General features: G+C 35.8%; 1 long non-coding RNA gene across 1 annotated transcript in view; it reads left to right on the top strand.

Annotated features, from left to right (window-relative positions):
• Window positions 1–335: 335 nt before the first annotated feature.
• The window catches only part of LOC122352079, a 37,221-nt gene continuing 10,271 nt past the window's right edge, over window positions 336–27,285 (top strand). The window contains exons 1-2 of the long non-coding RNA XR_006251843.1: window positions 336–506; window positions 13,390–13,449. This is a non-coding gene — a long non-coding RNA (uncharacterized LOC122352079). The remainder of the gene's footprint in view (window positions 507–13,389; window positions 13,450–27,285) is intronic.

The raw sequence follows: 27,285 nt of genomic DNA on the forward strand, positions 1-27,285 counted from the left end.
GTGTATCTGTACAAGCCATCCATCAATGGAAAGCTTAGTCGTTCAACTTTCAGATGCTGTGCACGTTTTAATAATAAAAAAAAATCACTCCTATGACCGGTTCTGTGGTCACGCATTTCTAAGAGCGATTTTAATCTTCATTTAAGCAGGTTAAAGCGACAAGTGATAGAATAAAAATTAAAAATGACTTTTTATTTTCACCCGCTGATGAAATACAATCACGAAAACAATCTAATAACCAACGCTAAAGTAAAGATAAGCAATCAAATTGTGATAAAGCGGAGATGTTTCGGCGAGTCTGAGCGAAACGATGAACAAGCGCTTTGGTGACGTCACGCCGCTTCCTTCACGCGCAGCCGAACGTAAAGCTCCGCGCGCCGTTGAACATTCACGCGCACTCGCGAGTCGGGAGCGCTGCCCTGCTACGAGTCCCGCGGAACCGCTCGGAAATTACCGGTGTCCCTTCGCGAAGCCGCGGATGATTAATCTCGAAGCGAAAGCAGAAGGTGAGCGAGTCGTTTGATTGTAATCCGACGGAGACCGCGCGTCCGGGTCCGCGCGCGGCACTTGCCGTTTGTTGTTCGCGGTCTCAGTCGGGTCGATAACGGTCACAAACTCGCCTGAAGATCAGCTGCCGGTCTCGATCCGCTGTCGAAGTAGTCGGGTATAGGGTTGGACGCGAAACTTGACGCGGTTTTTGATCTTTAAATCGTTCGTGAAGTAGTTTTTCTGTCATGACTGGGACGTCAAGTGCTCCGGGTCTCTTTGTGTAACGTTAACTAGCGTCACCTGGTTCACGGGTAGTTAACGTGACGCTTTTCGTATCCAGAAACAAAAAAAATCCACGTGTGTTGTGACGGAAAGTTAGCCTGCTTCGTTTTAACCAGCGCTAGTTAATTATCGCGATTTAGCTTTAGCCTAAGACGGGAGACGTTAGATGTTTACTAACGCGCTTCTATCAGTTAGTGAGGCTATAACCAAACGCGAAGACGGTTAAAATGATCTTCTCACAGCTCGTCTTCGGTGTCGCAGTTGGTACTAGAGGAGGGTGTTTAGTATTTGCCTTTGTTTTTCAGTCAGAAAGGTGTTTTTGGTTAGTCCTGGAGTGCTGATGCTCTGTTAAATGCGTTTAAAGTCAGAAGAAAAACGGAAACAGCTGGATAGGAGAGGACTGATGTTACAGATGTTGTTCAGAGTGTGATGTTACAGCTTTCATGGGTGATTTATGATGTCTTGTGACTGTCCTGATTTGTTTATCTACCTCGCTTGTGAAGGTTGTGTTGCATTGGTCTTGATATGGCCGTTGATTTATATTTCACTGAATCATTTTGGGGGGGGAAGCAAGATTGTGAATTATAAGTTATATTGCGATTCGTTAATGCATGCATTAGAGAAAGTGGCATGTTTACCTGAACAGTTTTATAAAAGTTTTTTTGTTTTTTTTTTTTTTGCATGCTCACTTGGTCGGTCGAATCAATGGGCTGCTGAACCGACTTTCCATATTGAGCCAGATCACCTCAATCTCTGACTTTGCGGTGTTACGCGCCTCCGTGATCACCGTTTAAATGGCACGGGCATTGAGATCTTCGTTTGACCTCTTGAACTTCTTGTGTTTGCTTGTGCAGAGATTCGTCGATGGAGCGAATTGCGCACGTGATCGAAAAACAAGCCAAAGGCGTTATTCAGATTCAGTCCAGTGATCGAGACTCTTGTCGTTGGCCATAAAGATAAAAGCGGATGGTGTATTATTATAAATGACGAGTTAGAGTAAGGACAGTTGCTGCTGGGATTTTTTTGATTTTGGGACTTGGAACCAGTTTGTTCGATTCCCTCCTCCGCAAATGCTCCGCTCTTTTTGGTGACGCCGGCTGAACGGAGGACGCCAGAGACCCGAGCGTCTTCCTAACAGCATGACATTGCGCTGTAAGCCGCGAGAGATCCGTGAAATGAGCTTAAACCTCGCCGCATTTGAGCTCTCAATACCAGCTGCGCGAAGTCCCGGCGCCGCCGCGTGAGACCCGGCCCCAGCGCTGAACATCGAAAATAATCTATTCGAATCTTTGCTTAATCGATTCTCCGAGCAAACCGAAGGACGTGAGCGCTTTAAAGCGGAAACCAGGTTTCGCACTAAAGTTGTACTTTTAGTCAGTCTGAGCAGCGTTCGGTGCGGTTGTTATCGATGGTGTGTGCTTTAAAGCACGGTTCTGCGTTCGTGCCTTTGAGCTAATGCACGGGAGCAGCTGTATTGCTGAGCGTCGGCTGTTCTTCGCATCTCTACTGGGAATGCGCATCTCCTCTCGTCCTCGCTGATGCATCGACCACGCAGCAGCTGCCTGATTGTGTGAAGATGCTTGAAGCCATTAGTGGAAATGAATTGAAAGGAACAGAAAGACCCTCCTCTTTTTTTTTTTTTTCTTCCTTCCTTAGACACACACACTCGGAGACATGGATTATACTAATACATTCTCTCAAACTCACGTTTTGTCGTGCAAACAAATGTCTATTGTTGGTTTTTTGTAGAGCTGCAGTCGGACACAAAAGCAGCCTGTGATGTACTTGTATCTCGGGCGCGCAAAGAATCTACAGCTGTCAGGACTTGTTTTGTGGTTGTACCTTTATTTTGCAATTTGAAAGGATAACACGGTTTCACGTACAAAGCCTTTGGTGATGAAGATTCTCATTCTCAACGCTGGAACCGGTTTCTGAGGCGTTTCTCAGAATCATTCGTGGGAAAACCCTATGCGTTCGTTTTTTTTTTTTTTTTTTTTTTTTTTCCTATTGTGCGCTTTTTTAAATAATAAAATCAACATGACCCAGTTGCGGAACAGGCGAGGTTTACGCCGTTTAGTTCAGTGGCTCTTTCACGTATCGGTTCGTTTTTCGCGGGAATTTCGCTTTGTTTGATCTTTTGGCCTTGGAAAATGTGCACAGCTATACACGTTTAGTCGCAGTGAGGTGAAGGGAAGTAGTACAGATGCTGTTGTGCAAGAACTAACTATTGCAGAAGTAATAAAGAGTAAAGTGTGTCAAAGTCTTTGCTGTATGTGTCTTCAAGGTTCTTGAAGGAGATACTTTATCATTTTAGTTAGGAGATATTTTGCACAAAATCAGAAAAAAATTGAGACACGCGCACTTTGGCACATTTTTGTTTTCCCCCAGTTTTTCTTTATTTTGTTATATTGTTTATTCTTGGTAGTGGTAAATCACTCTTTAGTTTAACTAACTTTTAAATGATTTAAATCACAGTTAAGTGCAGTAATTTTACTATCAAATATTATTTGGTTAATATAATAGATTTGCATTACAGTAATCAGAGTATGCACATAGAAATATCAAAATAAACGTAAATAAAAAATAAAGTTCCAGTTTAATTTTTTTTTTTTTTAATTATTATTTCGACATTTTAAATCCTTTCATTTTTAATACTTTCCAATAGTTGTAAGTGGTAACATCAAATAATATTTGTTAAAAGAATAATATCATTTGCATTACAGTGATTGATAACATGTCTTATTTTATTTTGGTTATTGTAAGATTCTTCATTTGAGGTCAGAGCCGTATACGTGTGTATTTCTTTTTTCTTTATTTAATTTGGTCCCTGGACATGTTTGTGATGGGTTTCATGAGATGCATTCACGCAACCTAATTGAGTTAGAATCTAAATCTTCTGAATCTAATTAAATACGTTAAGCACGTAGGCGCATACGCAGATGGATCTCTCTTTTGAAACGCATCACTTAAACAGCTGGGAGACCTACAGCGATGGGGAAATTAGATTATGCTGACAGTTTTGTCAATTCATCTGGCCAGAGGTTCAAATAATAAAGCAGAGTTACAGTCAGAAGGTCAACGCAGATTTATTCAAAACTGCCATCTTTGAAAGTGCAACAACCACCCGTGAATACAAACCTCTCTGCATCATAGTCTGGTGTTTAGAGGGATGAAAAATAACACGGTGCCATTTGAATGTGCTGCATGTTATCAGGCTCCGCTCTCCCGGCGGGCAACAACATTAGCTCAAGGTTACAGTAATAGTGCTTGAAACAGCACTTTTAAATGCTAGCAGAATCACCGCTCGGATTCTGATTATTCAAAATGTTACTCGCACGCTGCTACTGTGGTTGCAGGGAACGGAGACTATTAGCCTGCTCTATCAGCTTTGGTTTAGTATGGTGATGGTGAACGCACGCGAGGCTTACGTTACAGCTATTATTTATTTTGAGCAAGAATTTGAGACCGGCACCTGGGTTATAGCTTTTATAGCAGTGTGATAAAAGCAAGGTTGGACCGCACTTGCCGGTGACCAATAGTTTTTAAATTGATACTGGACTTAAAAAAAAACATAACACTCCATGTAAAATAGTACTGAACTTTATTGCAAAAAACTAATAAAAAAGGTGGAGGTGGTACCAGTGACATTTTCTTTTCCTTTAGAAATGTTGTGTATCTAGCTATACAATTTTTAGCAAACCAAGGGAATCCATTATTCAAATTAAAACATTGTACGTGTGTGTTTTTTTTTTTTTTTTATTTATTTTTTTTAGTAGTAGCAGTACTGCAAGTCAAACAGAACTTTTATTTTGGCGGCTTGCCACGAGTGGCTTTACAGTCCTGCGCGACGCTAGTTTTGCTCAAATGAAACGGTGAAAGGCTCACGACGTGCAGAGCAGCTCTGGAGATGTTGTTCATGCCTTCTCAGCAAGCGCGCTGCTGTTCTTTTCTCCAATGTGGCATGCGGTCAACAAATTAATTACTGCGTATTGACACGAAAACATGTACTGGAGTGTACTGTAAACATACCTTTTCGCTGTCTCTGTTTTAAACGTGCCTCTGAAGTGTCAGCGCTGTCCGTGCACTCTCCAGTCAGCTTGTGCATCACTTTTCAAAACAAATGCACATGTTTTCAGTGATTTTCACCATAGATATGTTTGCTTTCTCACTTTATAATATTGGACCCAGCGGACAAAACCCAGAAAAACGATATTTCCAATATTTCCGCGAATCAAGTTTTGGTGCCGATTAATCTGCAAAACTGATACATCAGCTAACATCTAATAAAAGACACCAACGTTTAATTAATCTATCAATAATACTTTTTTATATTGACCAGCCCGACCTTAAGAGGAATAATTGGATTTGATTTTGGACAGACAGAAATAACTTAATTCTATTAACGTTTTATGCGAGTGTTGTTGAGTTTTGTGCTATTTGAATACATTTTTTACCCTCGTGATATTGTGGCAGTCTAGAGCTGAATAAAAATAAAACTGAAACATGGCTTAGCATGATCTTCAAATCACAAAAGCTTTTTGAATTTAAACAAGTTTTCTGTCAAAATAAAAGCTGTAAAATAAAGTAATTACACAAGATTTAAATATTAGTATTGGGACTTTCAGTTTTAAAAAGTATTAAAAATTTATTATTATTATTATTTATTATTATTATTATTATTATTATTATTATTATTATTATTATTTTATTATAAATTTTATAGAATTTGTTGTTTTTGATTATGTAAAAAACTAAAAACTTTTTTGGCCGTATTGAGCAAATATACAAGCAATGTACAAAATATATAAGCATAGCATTTTGTCCAAATTGTGCAGCCTTAAAAACAAGCACACACAACTTTTATAGCATTTTTTTTAATTGCATTTTTATAAACAAATAATGTGCAATTTTTCCCCAAGTCATGCAGTCTTTGTACAGTGGCGCAAAAAAAAATTGTTCATAGTAAGTTGCTGGATAAGTCTTTGTGAGACTAGGTTTTTTTTGCTTGGTCCTGAGACAGACCTTTTACTTGGTGCATGCATTCGTTTTGTCATGTGTACGGGTCTTCTTGGAGGGGAGGTCCATGTAGATGTTTCACCGGTTGGGAATGACTAATCGTTGTGCTGTCGAGAATGAGGTCATTGGATGAGGCTGTAGGGGAAGATCTTCTTCCTGGCCAGAAAAAAAGGGGGATATTGTGTGCATTTAAAGCAAATGAACCACAGGGCCGTCAGTAATTAGGGCAGTTTTCTGACGCTGAGTTTGCGTCTGCGCTGCACCATCCATCTTTCACTTCTCGCTCGCTCTTCCGCAATCTTCCGCTCATTAATCAGGATGCTGGGCTCCTGCAGGGGAATCGGGAGGTCTGTCTTCTGCCGAGTCGTTTGGGGTCTGAAGACAGCAGTTAGGCCCCAGCGCAGCAGAATAAATGTGACACGGCTTTGAATGCATAATTCAATATCTCCTCTTTGTCTCTGGTTGATGTTTTGGAAGGTTGCAGACATGACATGAGCCTTTTTGTGAGTTAAGTATAGTCTCAGGCTGAGACGGCACACCCACGGGCCGCCCGTGATCTGTTCACCGACGCGTGAGGCACACAACTGAAAAGAACTTGTTAAAACCGCAAGCTCAGATTGTCTGACGTTAAGCAACTTCTAGGAGTTGAGTGCTCTAGTCGCTAGCAGGATTACTGGGGTTTGTCTGCTTGGTGGCTTTTCATCTTCAGAAGGTGCTTAGTTTTGTCTGAGGTGCTTGGTAGGCATGTGAACACAAAACAAACCGTGTTTGGTCTCTTCACCTGTCAGTAAGATCGTCTTCGTGTACAAGTGGACTGTTCTAGGCCAGAATAAAAGGACAAGATGATAGGGCCGCACAAGCTGGGGAAAAAGTGATTGTTATTGCCCTGTAGGGCGTATAGAAAACTCACACATAGTTATTTGTTAAAAGGATGGATGTAGATTAACTGTAGAGCTTTTAACATAAGTAAATATTATTATCCTGTATTTAAAAAGGCATCTGAATATATATATATTTTTCTCTGGTATTAACCTCAAATGTTTTTTATAGCTTCTCGTTAATTTTATATTATAACTAAAAATCATTTTTTAGCTAATGTTATTCATTCCGTTTTCTCAATAAAGATAGCCCTGCAGCTGACATGGCTTTAAAATATTTAAATAAATAAAAAAAATTAACTTAAATTTAACTTTTAACTTAATTGTATTTTATGTAAATTGTCATGGTGATTTTAAAAATGTTTTTTTTTTTGCTGAGCTTTATTATAGGACTACACAGTTTGGAAAAAGGTTGTGATTATTATACAGCCTGATTGATGTATAATAATTAGCTTACTGAATAGTAAATGTAAATGGATAAATGACAAAAACAGGTTTTTGCGCTGCAACTGTAAAATTATGAAACTAGTATATAGCTTGTCTTAATTTCTTCATTTTCCAAGGTCAAGCCATTAAACATTTAATTTTGATGATAAACCTCGTGGCGCCCTTAAAGCGCTTCTCATTAGAAGTATAGGAAGATGACAGGTGCGTGTTATATTTGCCAAATGCATGTTAAAGCATCTCAAACTCGGCTCAGATACGGAGATGAAAACTGAAATGCTCACGTGTAAATGAACACAGTGCCGCACTTCACTCTGAAACACGCAGGGCATATATTTATTTCAGTAATTCTAGCAGTGTGATACGAGGTTAAGTGTAACCCTGCCGATCATGAGACATTAAAAGCATGGCCAGTGACCGTCTCCCTCCACACACTTATTTTTTTCCTTCTCTCTGTTTCTCTCAGTCTGTCTGTCACTTGAGTATCTGCTGTAAATGGATGTCACATGTCCTTTGCTCAGGGAGGGACCGAGGCTTCCTGTGGTGTTAAGAGCTCATGTTAAAATGCCACTTCTTTTACCTTCATTACTGCTTTGCACTGTTTATCATAGACTATGGTAGAAAAATAAGTCATGGTTGTGATTTCAGTGACGATATTTCACTCTTAATTATAACATATATTAAATTGTAATATATAATACACATTTGAGGAGTAGGAGTAGCATCTCAATTTTTAATCTTTAGTATTATTAACCTAAATGTATGTACTGTATTATTGTGATTTAAGTTTAAATAATGATCTTGAATTTACCTGAATGCATATGTTTTAGATTAGCTGGATTAAAAGGCAATAAATAGTAGTATGTACCTAAATAAATTAAAAACTTAAACTGTTAAAGAAGTAGTTTTCTATTTTTGATGTTTAAATATGAGGCTATTGAGAAATCATTGGAGTCTAATGATGACACTGTGTTTAGGAAGCTTTAAAAGAGATATTAAAATTATTGTACATTTATTATTTTGCAACTTTACGTCACCTGAAATATTGCAAATCTATTATGAATTTTTGAAATTCTTGAGCGACGTTACATCATGTCTGATATTTTAAAGTGTCAAAAATATTAGAGATTCCTGATTTGAGATTTGTTTTCGTGCACCCAATGTAAAAATGCGTGCAAAAAGATCAGAAATGTATTTTACACATCCTAAGTGAGTTGGTTCAGTATTTTTATACGGCTGTAATTTTATTCGCACGTTGTCTTCCAGATTTCTTTTGTAACTTATTTATAGATTTTTTAGATCAGATTGCCATTTTATGACCATTAAGGATAGAAAGAAATGGCCAGCCGAGCAGACCTGCAGAGATAAGATGCATGTGAACGTCCCATTATGGAGATTCATGTGAAGGTGACCTGTATATGAGATGTGCTGCTCTTGTTGTTTTTTTCTCTATGAAAGCTTATGCTCTGTTAATAACCCCTAGCTCACTGCAGATCTATTCTTCTCCGTAATTACTGACTTCACACACCGCAGATCTCTGTGAGCCGTTTACCTCATCCGTAAACAAACACGGGTCTTTATTTGTAGATTACAGCAGCATGTCTTCTGATTCATCTCACTGACTCTTGAGGGACGAGGCAACACATGTCCTGTAGTAGTACATGCTATTAGTTAATGACAGCGGAAATAAACCCAGTTCCAAATTAAGCAGGTTTTTATTTTTTGGTGGCATATCCAAACAATGTATGCATTTATATTTTTATTTATATTTTTATTTATTTTTTAAAATGGACAAAAACAGAATTTTTTTTTTTTTTTTTTTTTGTCGATATTTTGTAGATGCATGAGAAAATATAGAAAGAATAAAATAAACTTCACTAATGCATCTGAAACCTAATGGTTATAAAGAATAGCGTAGCCCTCATTAAACAAATGTAAAAATGTTTGTCAATGTAAGTTTTCTTCTTAAATATATACAGGATGTATTTTTTTTTTCCTATCTGATTGAAAGGGAAGTAAAAGTTGTGATTTAAAATGGGAGAAGCAGAACAGAATAATCCAAAATAGCAAAATAACATATTTTTGCACATCTGTAGCCTGTTTTCTCTCAAAAATCAATGAAATGATTATTAGTGTTAATCCAGATGGAAGTACGGGATGACGCACCGCTCATAACCACGGCCTCTTCAGTTCATCTGCCAGAAATGTCAGATGGGTTGCCAGATTTCAGCATTTGGGAAATGTGTGAAAGCCGGATATCCTCTCGAAAATAATCAGGCAGTGACGTGTGGTGGAAAACGAGGGGCCAAAGTCCCCTTTCTGGGTTTGTTTCAATGTAGATTTAGCTGAAAGTGCAGAACAAAAGAGTGCGAGTTGTTTACTTCTAGTAATTTATGGGTCAAAGATGAAAAGGGGTTTCCAAGCATCAAAACAATTAAAGTTTAATGCAGCTTTAAATTTTGGCCTAGATATCTCTTGTGCTTTAAAATGTGTCCTCTTCGGTTACATTTTTCAAATGACACATTTTACCATGAATTATAAAAGAAATACAGTTCAGTTTATATAGCAATAAATCTTTAGAACAAAAATCCTAAGATGGCATTAAAAGACTGTTTAAGGATCAGTGCAGCCACACAATACATGATAAATCTCAAGAAGTTTTTAGACACTTTAATTACATTTTTAGTATGCTTTGGATGTACATAAAATCACTTTTAGAATTTATACTTTTTGCTGACAAGTTATGAACATAAGATGACTATTATAATAAACTAAACCTAAAATAATAAAAACAATTAATCATTTATATAATGTTACTCTTTTTTTATATATATATATATATATATATATATATATATATATATATATATATATATATATATATATATATATATATATATATATATATATATATATATATATATATATATATATATATATATATAAACTGAAATTAAATGCAAGGATATAAAATTAAAAACAAAGCAAAAAGGCAAACAACTAATTTAAAATGTAGTAAAATTAGTAGACGTTAATAAAGCGCTTTAAAGACTGTATAGATGTTTTCAAAAAATCACAAAACTCATCACTGAATTAATATTTTTCAGAATATTAACAATATTAACAAAAAATAATATTGTGATTTAGAGAGGCTTTGAAAGCTTGAGAAGCTTGATGTAAACAGAAGAACAAATGAGACACTTAATGAACAGTGTCATTAAATAATAATAATGGCCTTCCTTGGCTTCTCTGTGAAAATGCCACTGGATTCTTGAATTTCAGGTCAGTTCGGGTGTGAAGGTGAAGAACTTGAACAGAAAGTCTAGAAATCCAAGGTCCAAGTGTGGTATTGTTCCCGTGTCAACCAGGAAATCATATAACCTCATAATCCATCACGTCTGTAGGAGTTAAAGGTGTGTGTGTGGGGTGTGGATGAACAGGAAAGTCTCTCTTCTCAATCGTGCCTTACTATCATTATGAGTCCTGTCTCATGAGAAGACAATGCGTCTTTCTCTTTTAACAATGCCAGCGAGGCGATCTGTAACTCAAGCCATGTCTTTAACTCTGTGCTTCAAAGAGTTTGTGGAAAGAGCTTTTCTTTGCAGTGACCTCCAGCACTGGATAAAACATGGCCTTCATAAAAAAACAGACTCCTGCCGTCATATTCTGTCAGTAAAGGCCTGTCGTAATGCGGAGCTTCTTAACAGGAGCTCTTCATGAACCGCTGCTTTATTTTTTAATTTGCATGCTTTATCTTGTGCGCAAATATATGTATGGCTTGTCATGCACACAACAGCGTGAGTTATCCAAACAAATGCTCGGTGAGACGGAAATATCCCTCCCTTAATGTGCCTCTGACAAGCTGATTTTGTTTTAGAAGAATCACAAAATAAAAGGGCTTCATGGTTTTGCAAAACTGCTTGATATATTATAGGCCTACTTATGTGCAAGTAAACAAAAAATACAACGTAGTATAGAATATAGTTGTAAAGAAGTGTTAAATTAATTAGAATTTTAACTTTAAGTTTAGGCATGAATATAAGTATATAAATAAAATGTTACATATTATATAAAATATACACATACACACGCATATATATATATATATGCAAAAAATATGCGTTATATAAATGAAACGCATAAAATATATATATATATATATAAAAAATATGCGTTTCATTAAAAAAAAAAAAAAAAAAAAAAAAAGACAAAATATGTATATTTTTGCAACTGAATTAAAATTTTTAACTATTTTTGCAAACTTAATTTAAGCATTTATAGACATGATTTTTTTTTTTTTTTTTTTTTTTTTTTTTACTAAATGAACTGATGTCATACAGCGATCGGTTTTCACATACATAGCCTATATATTTTAGGCAGTACTGGCCAAGATGCGTTCAGAAAAATAACATGTATGGTCACCCTACAAATATTTTGGTTTTAGCAATGTTTTTTTTTTTTTTTTTTTTTTTTTTTTTTTTACTTTTTAATCGGATGCCTGTTCTATGATATCTATGAGGATTTTTAGCCTTTCACATTGATTAATATTACTTAATGTGAATTTTTCCCAGGCAGCAGGATTTTTTTTCTTCTTCTCCCCTTCAGCTGTTTTGTTCATCTGCTGGTAATTTCCATAAATGTCAGTGTTGAGAGAGACCGTACGAAATGACGTGATTTTCGTGTAAAGCTCATCTCAGTCAGTCAGTCTCTCTCCAATTTCATTATCTCTGTCTGTCTGTCTCTCTCTGAGTGTTTTATGTAGTCGGTAATTTGAGAGGGTTTCCATGCCTGCAGCTAAATGAAATTAAATTCAGTCCTGTGATGTTAAAGAATAAGGTTATATCTAGTAAAGTTTGACAGGACGGCAGCTTAATGAACGCTCATCTATGCGTTGCAAACAAATACTTGGCTGGCGAAGCGCTTTTCATAGTTTATGTTTCAAAATACTCAATTTAATAGTACATGTTTTGACAGAGGAATATAAATTACCATGCACTTATAAATGTTAAAATTATATTTATTTAATATTTTATTTTGTTTTATTTTATTTTATTTTTATTTATTTTAAGGAAGATATAGCCCCTTTTTCCTGCATTTTATATAATAATAATAATAATAATAATAATAATAATAATAATAATAATAATAATAATAATAATAATAATAATAATAATAATAATAATTATTATTATTATTATTATTATTATTCATTTAGTGGATGGCCACTCAGTGACTGATTTATAAACGGGTGATTTCTTGTGATCTCCTTGAATGCCGTTGGCCTCTTATACCGCTGTTTAAAGAACATATCTTCCAGAAAACAAGGATTAAATTAATTTGCAACCTGAGAAGGTTCAGCTTGCTCAGATCATCTTCTTTAAAAAAAAAAAAAAAATCAGGTGTTTCTTGGCCCATCTTCACTTTTCGTCTCGTGACATCGCTTCAACCCGTTTTTTTTTTTTTTTTTTTGGAAAGTTCTGTATAAGAGACTTCAAACTTCTGGAGGATTTCAGCATGTTTGAGTTCATGAAGACAATAAAACACTCAAGGGTCTTTGGTGTCTTTGTGGTTAATTTATCAAGTCTTTTGCAGTTCATTTGCACCTTCTCAGCACGTTTTGAAACCCTATTGGCTATTATTAACAGGATTTTTATCGCCTGTTTGGTCACATTTTTTTTTTTATTTGTAGTTGTCTGGGTGGGATTTCTGAATCGGGCTTTATTTAAGGAGCGTTGAATCTCCGCTTTCAGTACCTTGTGATTTGCTCACTGAAGATGTAATGTTTGGTGTGTGTAAGAAAGATTAATTGCAGATGTTAAAATGCATGTAGCTTCATTTCCTTCAACACTTCCACACGACACACACATATGGTAATATTTAATAAGAAACTGGCAGACTGACCAGAGGACGAGGGGGACGTTCTATAAATAGTCTGATTTGTAGTAGATGAGAATATTATATGTGGAAAAATGTTATATGTATCTTGTTTGGCAGTAAATGTTTCACTGTCGAAAAATTCAGTATACATAATAGTATTAATGAGTGTGTGTGTGTGTGTGTGTATGTATATGCGTATGTATATGTGTATATATGTATGTACAGTGTGTGTAATAATAATAATGTGTTTATATATGTCTGTATGTACAGTGTATTAAAATGTGTGCATATATATATATATATAATTTTTATTTATTTTATTTTTTTATTGGTTTGTATTATTATCATATTTTTTTAGTTTTTTTTATCAGTTATAGTAATAGTCCCTTGTGTTTTATTTCAGGTTTCGGGGCGATGATGTCACAGTGATGTCACAGAGCTGAAGCAGAGGCCGTCATTGACAGTAAGTCAATAAATCTCACACATGCTGATATCCACACACAGTCGTGTATGTGTGGTCCAAAATCCAATCGGATCATTATGGCAAAATGAAGCGTGTGGTGAAGCTGAAGGGATGCGTCTGTCCTTCAGCGGCGTCTTTGGGAGTGATTGCTGTGATGCGATCAGAGGAGACGGCTCATTAGGTCAGGAATGTGTCGAGCTGTAATGACACGCTCATCACAGAGACCAGATCGAGTCTCTAAGGTCGAAGCCAGCGGGAGGCTGGACACAGACTCACAGCAGAGCTCCATGCTTTAGTTTAGTCGCTGGCTGCCGCTCGTGGCTGTGTCCCAAACCAACAGCAGTCAGTGAAGGCTTTCTGACGCTCTCACGTCTGAACATGAAGAGAAGGGAATCCCAAACACATTCGTCAGATGAACTGCACAAATATTGGTTAACAAATAAATGATTTCAGATTTTTATTTTATTAAACGTTTTGTTTTTATTAGTGGTGCTTGCCTTTTAAGGCAAAGCACACTATTACTATTCCTCATACTTATTCTTACTTATTATTATTATTCTTATTATAGATTCCATCACGATTTTCAAGGCGCGTAACTAGTCCCGCAGTTTTTGCCACACACCCCTGAAACGGGCGTCAAATCGTGCGGGTATTGTGGAAAGATGTGCTATGACTTTTATAAGCGATCGGGCGCGCGATTTTTTTCGTACATCGGCGAAAAATCGGGCGAAAAATCCCATAGACTTAACATTGCGACAAACTTTGACGGATCGTAGCGCAGAGCGAGAATATCGCACAAACTTGTAAATCACCAGATTTGAAGACTTTATCAAGCTGAGCGAGAACATACCACACAGTGGGGTAAAAGTTTTACCCCTTGGGGGCAAGAGACCTCCAAACTTTTTACTATGGTGAGGGTCAAACTGCACATGTGTTTTTCCTACTATGGTAATTTACATAGGAATTTTGCAAATCAATATAACTTTGCATTAAAATGTCATAGAGATGTGGGGATGGGCTCGTTTTACTCAGCGAACCAATCAAAGTCTCTGAATCACTGTGAAGGTGTCAAGCCACGCCCTAGCAACCATTTAGAGCGCCCTAGCAACAGATTCCATAGACTGCCATTATAATGGTTCAGATGGGTATCTTTGGATCAGAGCGTCATAGAGACATGGGGGTGGGCTCGTTTGACTCGGGGCAGCAAACGGCCAATCATGGAGTACTTCAGCTGTTCGTAGCCACGCCCTAGCAACCATTATCGATGACCTTAGCAACCAAAATCCAAACTTGCATATCTTCAAAACAGAACATCACAGAGACATGGGGTGGGTGCGATTGACTCAGGGCAGCAAACAGCCAATACCGAAGTCACCATAGACATCTCCTATCCACGCCTTAGCAACCATTATCAAACACCCTAGCAACCCCAACTCAAACGGGCATATCTTTAAATCGAACGTCATAGAGACATGGGGTTGGTTTATATCATTCATAGTGACAAGTGTATCATCATTGTCAGTTACCAAGCTGTTTCATAGCAACCAACCAATTTACCCTAGCAACCGAGGCCGAGTTTTGCCACGGCAAGCACCACTCACATTTTCTTCAGGAAATGTACTTTCTAGTTATTATTATTATAGATTCCAGACGATTTCGGGCGCGTAACTAGTCCCCGCAGTTTTTGCCACACACCCTGAAACGGGCGTCAAATCGCGTATGGGTATTGTGGAAAGATGTGCTATGACTTTTATAAGCGATCGGGCATTTGATTTTCGTGACACCCAGGCGAAAAATCGGGGCGAAAAATCCCATAGACGTAACATTGCGACCAACTTTGACGGATCGAGCGCAGAGCGAGAATATCGCACAAACTTGTAAATCACCAGATTTGAAGACTTTATCAAGCTGAACGAGAACATACCCCACAGTGGGGTAAAGTTTTACCCTGGGGCAAGAGACCTCCAAAGGTGCCCCATTGACATAGTATGGTGAGGGAAAAATGCACATGTGTTTTTCCTACTATGGTAATTTACATAGGAATTTCGCAAATCTAAATAACTTTGCATTAAAATGTCATAGAGACGTGGGGTGGGCTCGTTTTACTCAGCTAACCAATCAAAGTCTCTGAATCACTATGAAGGTGTCAAGCCACGCCCTAGCAACCAATTAGAGCGCCCTAGCAACAGATCCCATAGACTGCCATTATAATGGTTCAGATGGGTATCTTTGGATCAGAGCGTCATAGAGACATGGGGGTGGGGCTCGTTTGACTCGGGGCAGCAAACGGCCAATCATGAACTACTTCAGCTGTTCATAGCCACGCCCTAGCAACCTTTATCGATGACCTTAGCAACCAAAATCTTAACCAAAACTTACATATCTTCAAAAAGAACGTCACAGAGACATGGGGTGGGCTCGTTTGACTCGGGGCAGCAAACAGCCAATCCTGAGTCACCATAGACATCTCCTATCCACGCCTTAGCAACCATTATCAAACACCCTAGCAACCTTTTAGCAAGACCTATATCTTTGCATCAGAACATCGTAGCGACATGCTAGTCATGCTACCGACATGCTAGTCAATTTGCTAATCATGCTAAAAACATGTTAGCGACATGTTAGTCATGCTAGCGACATGCTAGTCACTTGCTAATCATGCTAAAAACATGTTAGCGACATGCTAGTCATGCTAGCGACATGCTAGTCACTTGCTAATCATGATAAAAACATGCTGGCGACATGCTAGTCATGCTGCAGCGACATGCTAGTCACTTGCCAATCATGCTAGAAACATGCCAGCGACATGCTAGTCATGCTAACGACATGCTAGTCACTTTGCTAATCATGCTAAAAACATGCTAGCGACATGCTAGTCATGCTAGCGACATGCTAGTCATGCTAACGACATGCTAGTCACTTAGCTAATCATGCTAAAAACATGCTAGCGACATGCTAGTCATCTTGGCGACATGCTAGTCACTTGCTAATCATGCTAGAAACATGCTAGCGACATGCTAGTCATGCTAACGACATGCTAGTCACTTTGCTAATCATGCTAAAAACATGCTAGCGACATGCTAGTCATGCTAGCGACATGCTAGTCATGCTAACGACATGCTAGTCACTTAGCTAATCATGCTAAAAACATGCTTGGCGACATGCTAGTCATCTTAGCGACATGCTTAGTCACTTGCTAATCATGATAAAAACATGCTAGCGACATGCTAGTCATGCTAACGACATGCTAGTCACTTAGCTAATCATGCTAAAAACGCTAGCGACATGCTAGTCACTTGCTAATCATGCTAAAAACATGTTATCGACATGCTAGTCATGCTAACGACATGCTAGTCACTTTGCTAATCATGCTAAAAACATGCTAGCGACATGCTAGTCATGCTAGCGACATGCTAGTCACTTGCTAATCATGCTAAAACATGTTAGCGACATGCTAGTCATGCTAGCGACATGCTAGTCACTTGCTAATCATGCTAAAAACATGCTAGCGACATGCTAGTCACTTTGCTAATCATGCTAAAAACATGCTAGCGACATGCTAGTCATGCTAGCGACATGCTAGTCACTTGCTAATCATGCTAAAAACATGCTAGCGACATGCTAATCACTTTGCTAATCATGCTAAAAACATGCTAGCGACATGCTAGTCATGCTAGCGACATGGTAGTCACTTTGCTAATCATGCTAAAAACATGCTAACTACATGCTAGTCATGCTAGCGACACGCTAGTCACTTTGCTAATCATGTTAGAAACATGCTAACGACGTGCTAGTCATGCAACAGAGGGCGAGTTTTGCCACGGCAAGCACCACTCACATTTTCTTCAGGAAATGTACTTTCTAGTTTATTATATTATTGCCTGTATTATATTAATTTCCTGCAGCTCCTCACAAACCTACCTGTAGAACCAAACTAACATGTCATGAATACTGAATGCTTATTTCTAGGTAGAAAAGAATTGTAATTTGGGAAACTATGTAAACTTGTTAACTAATTTATTTCAGGATATTTTTATTTTTAATTTTTAATTTATTTTCCATATTTGGTCATTTTGATTTTGTTTATATTTAAAAAAATTGCCTGTTTTTTATTATATACCTATTTTGTTTTGTTAGTTTATTTTAATAATTGTAACAAGATTATTATTATTTTTTTATTATTATTATTATATTAATGTTAACATTTGTTTCAAGCAACATCTAGTATATATAAATACCATTACAGTGTACTTTTTTTTTTTTTTTTTTTTTTTTTTTTTAATTTTATGTGCTATTATATCATATTTTACGTGCTTTTTTTATTTGGGTTAGATTTAAAATTTTAGTACCTACACTTTTCAAATTAGATGTATTCAATTAGAAGTTTTTATTTCAATTATTGAAAACCATTTTAATAGTTTTATTCACCCACAACAACTTTGAAGCAAAACCTAAATGAAATGCAGACTGCTGGGTTTTTTGGCTGTGATCGTATCACTGGATGTGTTCAGGGAGGACGACGAAAACAGACAGAGGTGTTTTGCAATGTTCTTCTCAAGCACTGCTGAGATGATTGTGGCCTGAGGTCAAAGCAGAACGTTATGAGATCCGTCTTTGGAAAAATCAATCCCGCCACTAATCAGTGTGTTTTGTGGAGCTGAAATCACGGCGGTGAAGTGGCGATTCATTAGAGGAGAGCGTGAGGTAGCTGTGGGGCTCAGCTGGGATAAACCTACAGCGGGTCAGGTGAGGGCGGTCTCTTAAGTGCCATCACAAACACACAGATAGGGATGATCTGTCGTCCAAACCTGTCCATCTGAGGCTCCGTGGAGGGAAGAGTTACAGCCTCCTCTGCTCCGTTCAACTTCCTTCGACTTGCTTTTGTTTTTCTGTGGGACACGGGTTTTGAGTTTAGTAGTGCTTAGTGCAGTCTATTATCTGAACGCATCATGGAAAATTTCAGAGTATTGAGTATTGAGTTTTTTTATTAGTGTTTCAACGGCGAGGAACGCGTTTGATTCATTTGCCAAAATCTATTCAGACTGTGAATCAGAGCTTGAATTGATTCAATGATTCATTCGTGTCATCACACAGTCTACAAAGAAGTCATGTGCACTTTTTTTTTATTTAAAAAGCTGTAGTAAATAATCACATATTATTGCATTATTATTTTACATGTTATTTAGCTTTAATTGAACATGATTGAATCGTTATCGAATTTAAATGTTTTTTTTTCTTTTTATTCCAATGGATTTTTCATTTTAATTAAATGTTATGTGAGAAGTAACGCATTAATAAAATTAATAAATTATTAATTTATATATGTAATATTGGTTTAAATAAACTAAAACTAAGTATGTTTGTAGTAAAACAGTTTTTATTATTATTATTATTATTATGATTATTATGTTGTATGCATCTGATTTTTTTTTCCTGAATTTGAGGAGCCACGATTTTTAACGAGATATTAAATCTTAAGTAAAATACATTAATACAATTTATGAATTAATTGTTAAATATTTAGTAGTCAACATTTGACAAGTGGATTAAAAAAAGAATGCGTTTTGGTTTTAGGTTTTGAATTGTTGTAATAAATTAAATTTGAATAAATAAATGAAAAAGATTATTGTACTTTATTGCATTAAGTGTTTTTTTTTTTTTCAGTTTAATGTGAGAAATAAAATAAAATGAATTACAAAATAAATATTATAACGTTGCCACACTGTTTACCATTTAGCTTGAACTTAAAAATCGATTAAGTAATTATTTCATAAAGTTCAAAAATGTAATAACTAATTCAAAACACAAAAAAAACGTTCACGGTGCGATAAAGTATATCTGAAACGTTTATGGAAAATTTGAAACCAGCTTTCTGCAGGAACTGATTCAAGTAGCATTGAGTTGACGTAAGTAGCTTCAACCTTGTTTTCTTTCCTCTGTAAAATTGACTCAAGTAGCCGCTGGAAAATTCTGCCGCTTTAGGGATGTGCGTCTGAAATAACTCCAGTAATATCCTCTCTCGTCTTGGAGCTGCATAAACGGCACTTAGCGGGATGAGAGCGATGCCCGCGGTGCCGAGAGAGAATATCTGTTCCGTCAGCTCTTCTCGCCGCTCGCAGAGGTGACGCCAAGGTGAAGGCAGACTTGCAGAATGGTTGGAAATCATTGATATTCTGACTCACGGGCTGCAAATGGCTCGGTGGCAGATGGAGTCTTTGTCAGTGAAGAAAAATGGCAGCGAGGGAGTAGCGGCGCTGATTCTCCCCCCCCTTCGCCGACGAGCGAGTATGGATGACCTTCTCGCTCGGGGAATCCAGCGCCACTACTTGATCAATTAGCAGTCTCTCTTTGTTTACCAGGGATGTGGAAGAGGATCAGATTATGCAGTTTTAGGACGGGCTGTGAGCGTGTTTAAGCTGTATTAGAGTATATTACACTTTGTCAGTAGTGAAATAAAGAAATCTTTTTGAATGCAGCAGCGGTTTGGAAAAGTTTGATTCATTTGCACGTTGCATCCGTTTGATCCGTCGATCTCAGTAAACGGTGGTTTCATGATTTATTCACAGAAAGCTCAAATTTTCTGCGTATGCGGATGTTTTAGTAAAAAATTATTGTTACATTATTACATATTGCATAATTTTTCTTTTTGCAACATAAGCATCTATTAACAAAGACATGATTTCCACTGTTTCTTACTTAACGAACACAAGAAATAACAATATTAAATAATTTCCATAAATCAAAATGATAATTCTTCTAATTTGGGTGAGCGATCTTGAGCCATTTTGGCACAAATAAATATTAGAGAGAGAGAATAAATTAAATGTGTTTTAAAATCTTTTATTTATTTATTTTTATTGCTACATTGAATTTTTTTTTTTTTAATTAAACCTATACATTAAAGCTATTTTTTTTCTTCTCTAATTTATAATGAAGCGAGGTTTGTTGCCTTTTTTTTTTTTTTGCTGCATTAAATGTGGCACAGTTACATTATGCGCAAGGGTACTCTCATTAAAGCAGTGTTAATCTTTAACTCCCAATCACCCGCACAATTATGCCTTTTTGTATTTGTGTGAAAGACGGTACGGTAAACAATGTGCCGTTGAATTTAAAGAGGAAAAAGGGAATTGTTTGCTGCTCTTGTTTACCCTGTCTTGTTTAACAATTAGCATAATTAATGGACTAAACTATCCCGATCATTAAACAAGATTTTTAATGGATTACATTTAATGATTTAAAGGCTCTTTTATGGAGTGAAGTAATTACCCAGCATTCACTGTTCAAACACGGAGCACGTTTTTGCGCTGCTAGGTGAAGGAGAGATTAGGCATGCTGTGCATTTGAATCTTTTTTTTTCTCTCTCTCCATCTAAACAGATTTGTTCGGTAACATGATGGTTACGTGACTGTTTCAGGTTTACAATCATACAAATATTAGTTGTAATTCCTCTGACATCCATATTCCATGTTGAGAATGGGAAATCGATGAAGAGAAACAGCGGTGCGGAGCACTGAATAACATCTAGGCTCTGGTGTAATGTGCATGTATCTCAGGTTGATGCTTGATTTTCATTAGCGGCCTCATTGTCATGCGCGCTGTGTCTTCCTGCACCAGAATGCACATTGTGTCGTACTGCGGCTTGTCATTGTTTGAAAATTGAGTGATTTTATTTTATCTATGTATTTTTTTTATGTTGTTATTCAGGGAAAAATGCAAGATTCTGTGGTATATTTATGATAGGATAAATGTAATGTTTTTTTTCTTCCCCAGAAGTCTATATCTTAGATTTGAGAATATCATCAAAGATAAGGAATAAATAGAAGAAACTGATAGGTTTTTTTAATTTGGTGAACGTGTATGTAATGTAATGTAATATAATAAGAATAAAATATCTATGACATATTTAATTTAATTATTTTTTGTTCTGTCACACCATAGGACACACATTCATACTTTAACTACCCATCTATAGTTTATTTGCTAAATAAATAAATAATTTTAAAAAATAAAATAAATTAATATATATATATATATATATATATATATATATATATATATATATATATATATATATATATATATATATATATATATATATATATTAATTTAGTATAATAGTTAATTTTTTCTATTTTAAATTTATATTATTATATTATATATTATTATATTTAAATCATGCTTTTATGTTTTGTTAATTTGCTGTTTAGTTATTTCTTTGACTAGGTAAAAACAAACAAACTGCAGTTTGAGTAATTAGAATGGACAAAAAAATAAATAAAAATGTGTGTGTGTGTGTGTACTGTGGAAATTGTACTTTTGGTCTTAAAATTATTTAGCTGTATTTATATAGCCATATATTTGGTTCACAAAATTATCTCATGCAACAGTTGGACTCTTGGATTTATTTTTATATAAACCGTTTATTGTCACCAAGAATAATCCTGTTTTCTCAGTTGCACGAGTGTGAGGCTGCAGGTGACAACAGAGCTGCAAACTAGCCGTCCAATCATATCGCATCCTTCTGAATAAATCAGATTATAACTGGTGATAAATGCGCTTGGTGTTTTCTCTCATGTAGCATTACTGGAAGATGTTTAGTTTCTGTGCCTGGAATCAGCTGTGTGCATCTAGGGATATCTTACAGCGACCTGTGCAATGACGGCTTTTCCTGTAGATTTTACATCAAGCCACAGACAAGCTGATGCTATTCATAATTTGTTTTTAAAGGGCTGTATTTTTTAACTACGCGTCTTAACGTTTGCAGTCATTTGCGTTAAAGTGGCACTATAATGTGATGAATCCTTCACGGTGTAACAAGCACGCAACGCTCTTGGCAGCGCTCTCTGCTCTTTAGAGATGAATGAGCGTTGGCCAAGGGCAGTGCCAGTGTGTTTGATGGTGTTGATGATTTATGATTACTTTAACAAGGCAATTGGTTCCTTAGCATTTAAACAGCAGCAGCGCACGCTTTACTGGAATACTTCAATGAGCTGTTGACACAAGATGGGCTTTGTAAAATATATAAGCATTACAGTTGTGCCGTTCAAAATTATGCTAGAGCTAAAGTTGTAAACTGTAAAATGCATATGATAAAATAGCTCAAGGTATTATTATGTTGTTATTATTATTAAAAGGAATGGTTCAATCAAAAGTAACCAGCCTTGTGTCGTTCAGGATGTAGATGTGCTTAAACGTATTTGGTGAAATTAGGATGACATCAACTATGCACCGATGCTCTGTAGTGAATGGGTGCCGTCAGATTTAGAGTCCAAACAACTGATTAAAAACATCGCGGTAATCCACACCACTCCAGTGCATCCGTTAACGTCTCGAGAAAGTGAAAAGATGTGCGTTTAAGAAACGAATCCACCATTAAGGTGTTTTTAACTTCACGCTGTAGCTCCTGGCTAAAATAATCTATAACAACACACTTTATCCAGTGGAAAAGGTCCATCTCCTGTTTTCTCTCTCATCAAAAGCCACCCGTTTTGGACCGTGTTGGTGCTTTATGTATATTTTTCTCCTCCTTTAGAAGATATTCCCTTTTTTCAATATAGAGTAACTTTATTACAGATGTCTTGATGTATTTGTTTTGTCAAGACGTGAACAGGAGTGGTGGGGGTTACTCGTTTGGACTCTGACGGCACCCATTCACTGCAGAGGATCTGTTGGCGCGCAGACAGCGTTACGCTACATTTCTCCAAATCCGTTCCCATGAAGAAACGAGCTAATCTACATCTTGGATGGCCTGAGGGCGAGTCGGTTTTCAGCGAGTCTTTGTTTTTGGGCGAACTTTTACTTCAAGTGCGACTAGCCGCAGATGCGCATCCATTTAGAGCGACGTCTTTGCATTAGCGGCTCCGAGTTACTTCGGTCACAGAGACCACTGAACACGGAGTAACTGAAGTCTGAACAGAATGAGACGAAACTCTCCGAAGACGAGCGGCGACCGTATTGAACCGCAGCTGCTGTGGTTTCTCGTCTTCCGCTGGAGACTGGCGAGATGTTTCGGAGGTTAAACTTGATTTACTTTGAACATCTGTCTGAAGCAGGTGCGAGGCGGTGAGCGTAGCGCGTATCAGGGGAGTTTTCAGCCTGATGAAAAATAAATATGGGGTTTTTCGGGGGTCGCCGCTTGGCGCTTATGAAATCTAATATTTAGGGCCTTCAGCGCAGTAAAAGATCCTTGGCGTTTTATTTATTGCTCGTTTAAATGGAGGTAGATTTACCTTTTTAAAATTCGCGCTCCTCATACATGTCTTGTGAATTTTAATAGTTTATTTTGGTAGTAAGTAACGGGTTATTTATGGCTAACTAAAATTTTTAACACAATTTTTTTGGGTTCCGCACATACGTTAATTTTATAAATGAACTAAAACCAAATACAAAAGAAAACCCAGCTAATAAATAACAAACTCAACAAAAATGACTCGAATTACACTAAAATTAAAGCTTATTAATATTATTTGAAATACTAACAAAAATTATACACTAATTATACCAAAATTATAACACTTATCTGTAAAACATTATTTTCATGTTTAATTTTGTCTGGGTTGTATTTTCTTCAATTGCATGTAGTTTTTGTTTTTAGGGGCTTCACATAAACTATAAAATGAGAAGTAACTTTTCTGTCCTAGATATCCATGTATTATTTTGTGCTGCACTAAATTAAAAGGAAGTATCAGATCACTGATCTCTTTGTTCATGCCTTTTGTGAGCTTTATTTTTATTATATATTTTTTTTAATCGTACTCATTACTGTCTGAAATGTGCAAATAACCAGCGCCACCGTTAATTCATTGTCATGGGAGCCTGCTTTATTTGCTGTGGCTTTCTGTTGCAATAAACAAGTGAATTTTCCCACTTGTGACCTTTTTATAAAAGTCTGTTCAAGGAATAATAAAAAGTGTTAAACTAATAAATATTTATGCTTTTTTTAAGTGCGATGGCAGCTCATTGGGTCGGTGTCATTTCAGCTCAAAAACGAACCAAAAAATAGCTCAATAAAAAATATGTAAAATTTAAATAATGTTTAGTCCATATGACAGACTTCTTATTTACGTGCATTTATTTTTTTTCTAACAACACTGTCAAATACTGTTTTATTTTTGTGCATGTGTCATATCCAAACAAGTCATGCAACTTTAATATAAATATTGGGGAAATGATAATTTAAAATAGTACACAAGTCATATAGTATATAATACTCATCGTCTTTTTTTTTTTTTTTCTTTCCCCAAACATGTTTGAAAATCCTTAATATTCTCTAAAAAAAAAAGCCTCGTCATTCCAAACCTTTTTATTTTTGTAACATTTCTCCGTTTCGATTATTAATTTGATTTACATTTTTCCGTTTTCCGCTTTAATGTTAACATGAGTTTTTTTTTTTTTTTTTTTTTACAGAATGCTTCTTTTCTTCAGAGAGGCTCTCTCTTATAACACAACAAAATGTCAAATAAAAGCAGAGTTATTTGCTTTTTGTTGTAAATGGGATTACTTTGACTCCATAATGGAGGCCTAGTTACATCAACCCGACTCCCTCTTTGTCAATAAAGTAGCGTTTAGAAACAGCTAAAGGCAGATATGGCCCAAACCTGAAACCTGGCTTCTTATATTATGAACAAACAATACCAGACCCTCCTTTCATTCCGTGGCACCTGAATATAAATGACTCTTCCCACTTTTATCCGTGAACACTGTTTTCTCACCCTATGTGTCATTTAAATTGAATCCCTCTGTGGATATGGAAAGAAAAGCTGCTTTTTTTTTATCTCTAGCCTAATAAGATCTGTCTGCTTTTCAACCACACACTGTCTGTTGGCTTGGACTTGTTCGGTAACCAATTAGAGACATGTTGAATCTTAACACCAATCACGGTTTGGAATATTTGAAGAAGTGTCTGCTCGAGTTTATATTTGCAGTAATTGCAGGCGCATGTACGGTATACTAGAGCAGCGGTCCGTTTGTAATCATGCTGATGGGAGAAAAGGGGCCGTTTTTAGGTACTCATGGGAGAATGTACCACTGTGGTTGTTTTTGCATGTGACGGTTTCATCAGAACTAATTTCCGCGGATCAAGCTCATATCCTCCTGGGGTTTGAATCTGTTGCAGAGTGTAAATTAAAACCGTCTTCGTGAGGTTGTGAGCTTTTGCTCTTCATTGGCAACACAAAATCATTGCAATATAAAGACATTTAAATCAAGAGTCACACAGGATGCTGCAACGTTTTACCTTTATTGACTCCCAAAAAAATAAAATCAAATAAAAATAATAGAATTAAGCTCACTGTCAATATGTAAATGTGTCCATTTAAACACTTAATATATTTTAATGTTTCAAATTAATTATACATTTTGTTTAAAAATTGTAATACTACTGCTATTTCTGTTACTATTACTACTAATGATAATTTAATATTTAAAGATTTTATTAAAAAAGTTGTGCAAGATATAATGTATTAAAAATAAGGAAATAATTAAAAACATTGTATCTGTTTCATAACTTATTTTTCTGTTTATATAATAGACTAAAATCAACAAGTAATCAATTTCTATTTTTTATTTTTTTGGAGTCAAGGTTTGTTACATTTGATTTAAATATACTTAAATATATTATTATTTTATTAACATGCATCATTATGCATATTTTGTCATATGTGATTATATTAGAATGGCACGCCAAATTGTTAAATTATGAAAATGCGTTTACAAATTACAAATATTATCTGTTCTAGAAATGATTTGTCTACATAAGTCTTGGCTCCAAAAAAAAAAAAAAAAAATATCATATTTTAATCTTCATCTGATTTTAGTCTACATTTTGAGCCTATGCATGTGTGAGTTATTCTTATTTTAACTTTTAAATTTAGTGTAATAATAAATGTAAATCTAATTAATAATAATTAAATTTATCTATTAATAAATGTTGAAACGAACAAAAGTTGTAAAGCATTTATTAATATTAGTTAATGTTAACTGCTGAAACCATAATGTAAAATGTCTCTAAGACCACCTTTATGTTAATTTAGAAGTCAAAATTTAGCATTTCATATTTGATCCTATTTTGTCAACATGCTTGTCCTCCACATTTCAGTGGAAGTATTAATGTAAACGCTCTCTTGCTGAATGGAGAGTTTTTCAGTATCGCTCCGTTTCTCTCTCCTTCCACGAGATTCGCTCCAGTACTCTCAATAACTCATTTCAGCAGTCGTCCACATAAAACATGCATCCTTGGATGAGAGCCGAGGCAGAAAAATTCCTTCAGATTCGCTCTAGTCTATGCAAACTCTTATTCTCAAATGACTTTTAATGGAATCGAGGTTATAATTTTAGTTTTGGGGGTTTTTTTCACTGAAAAAAGAAGGGGTACTAAATATTTGTGCATTTAGTTTTAAAACGCATCCTAATATATCCATGGAAAAATACATAAATATTTTCTGTGTGTTTGAATTTTATATTCTTTTATATGATTGAAAATGTTGTTTATTATTAATAATAATAATAATAATAATAATGATAATGATAATAATAATGCTGCTACTACTACTAATAATAATGTTTAGATTAAAAGTTTGTATTTTATTATATTAAAATGTTTAACACATGAGTGTGCAATAATGAATTAATGTATATTAAAAAAAAAAACGAAATAAAAATTAAATCCAGAAATCAAATTATAAATAAATGCATGTTATGCTTTTTATTGCTATGCTATTTTATACGACCCTATTTATTCATTTTGTTTTTAAAATTTTTAAATCATACTTTTTAGAACTGGTTGATTGGTTGAAATGATGCTTAGAGAGACAGACAGATATTATATTGTATTATATA

Source organism: Puntigrus tetrazona, chromosome 9 (assembly GCF_018831695.1).
Source record: "Puntigrus tetrazona isolate hp1 chromosome 9, ASM1883169v1, whole genome shotgun sequence".
Taxonomy (NCBI): domain Eukaryota; kingdom Metazoa; phylum Chordata; class Actinopteri; order Cypriniformes; family Cyprinidae; genus Puntigrus; species Puntigrus tetrazona.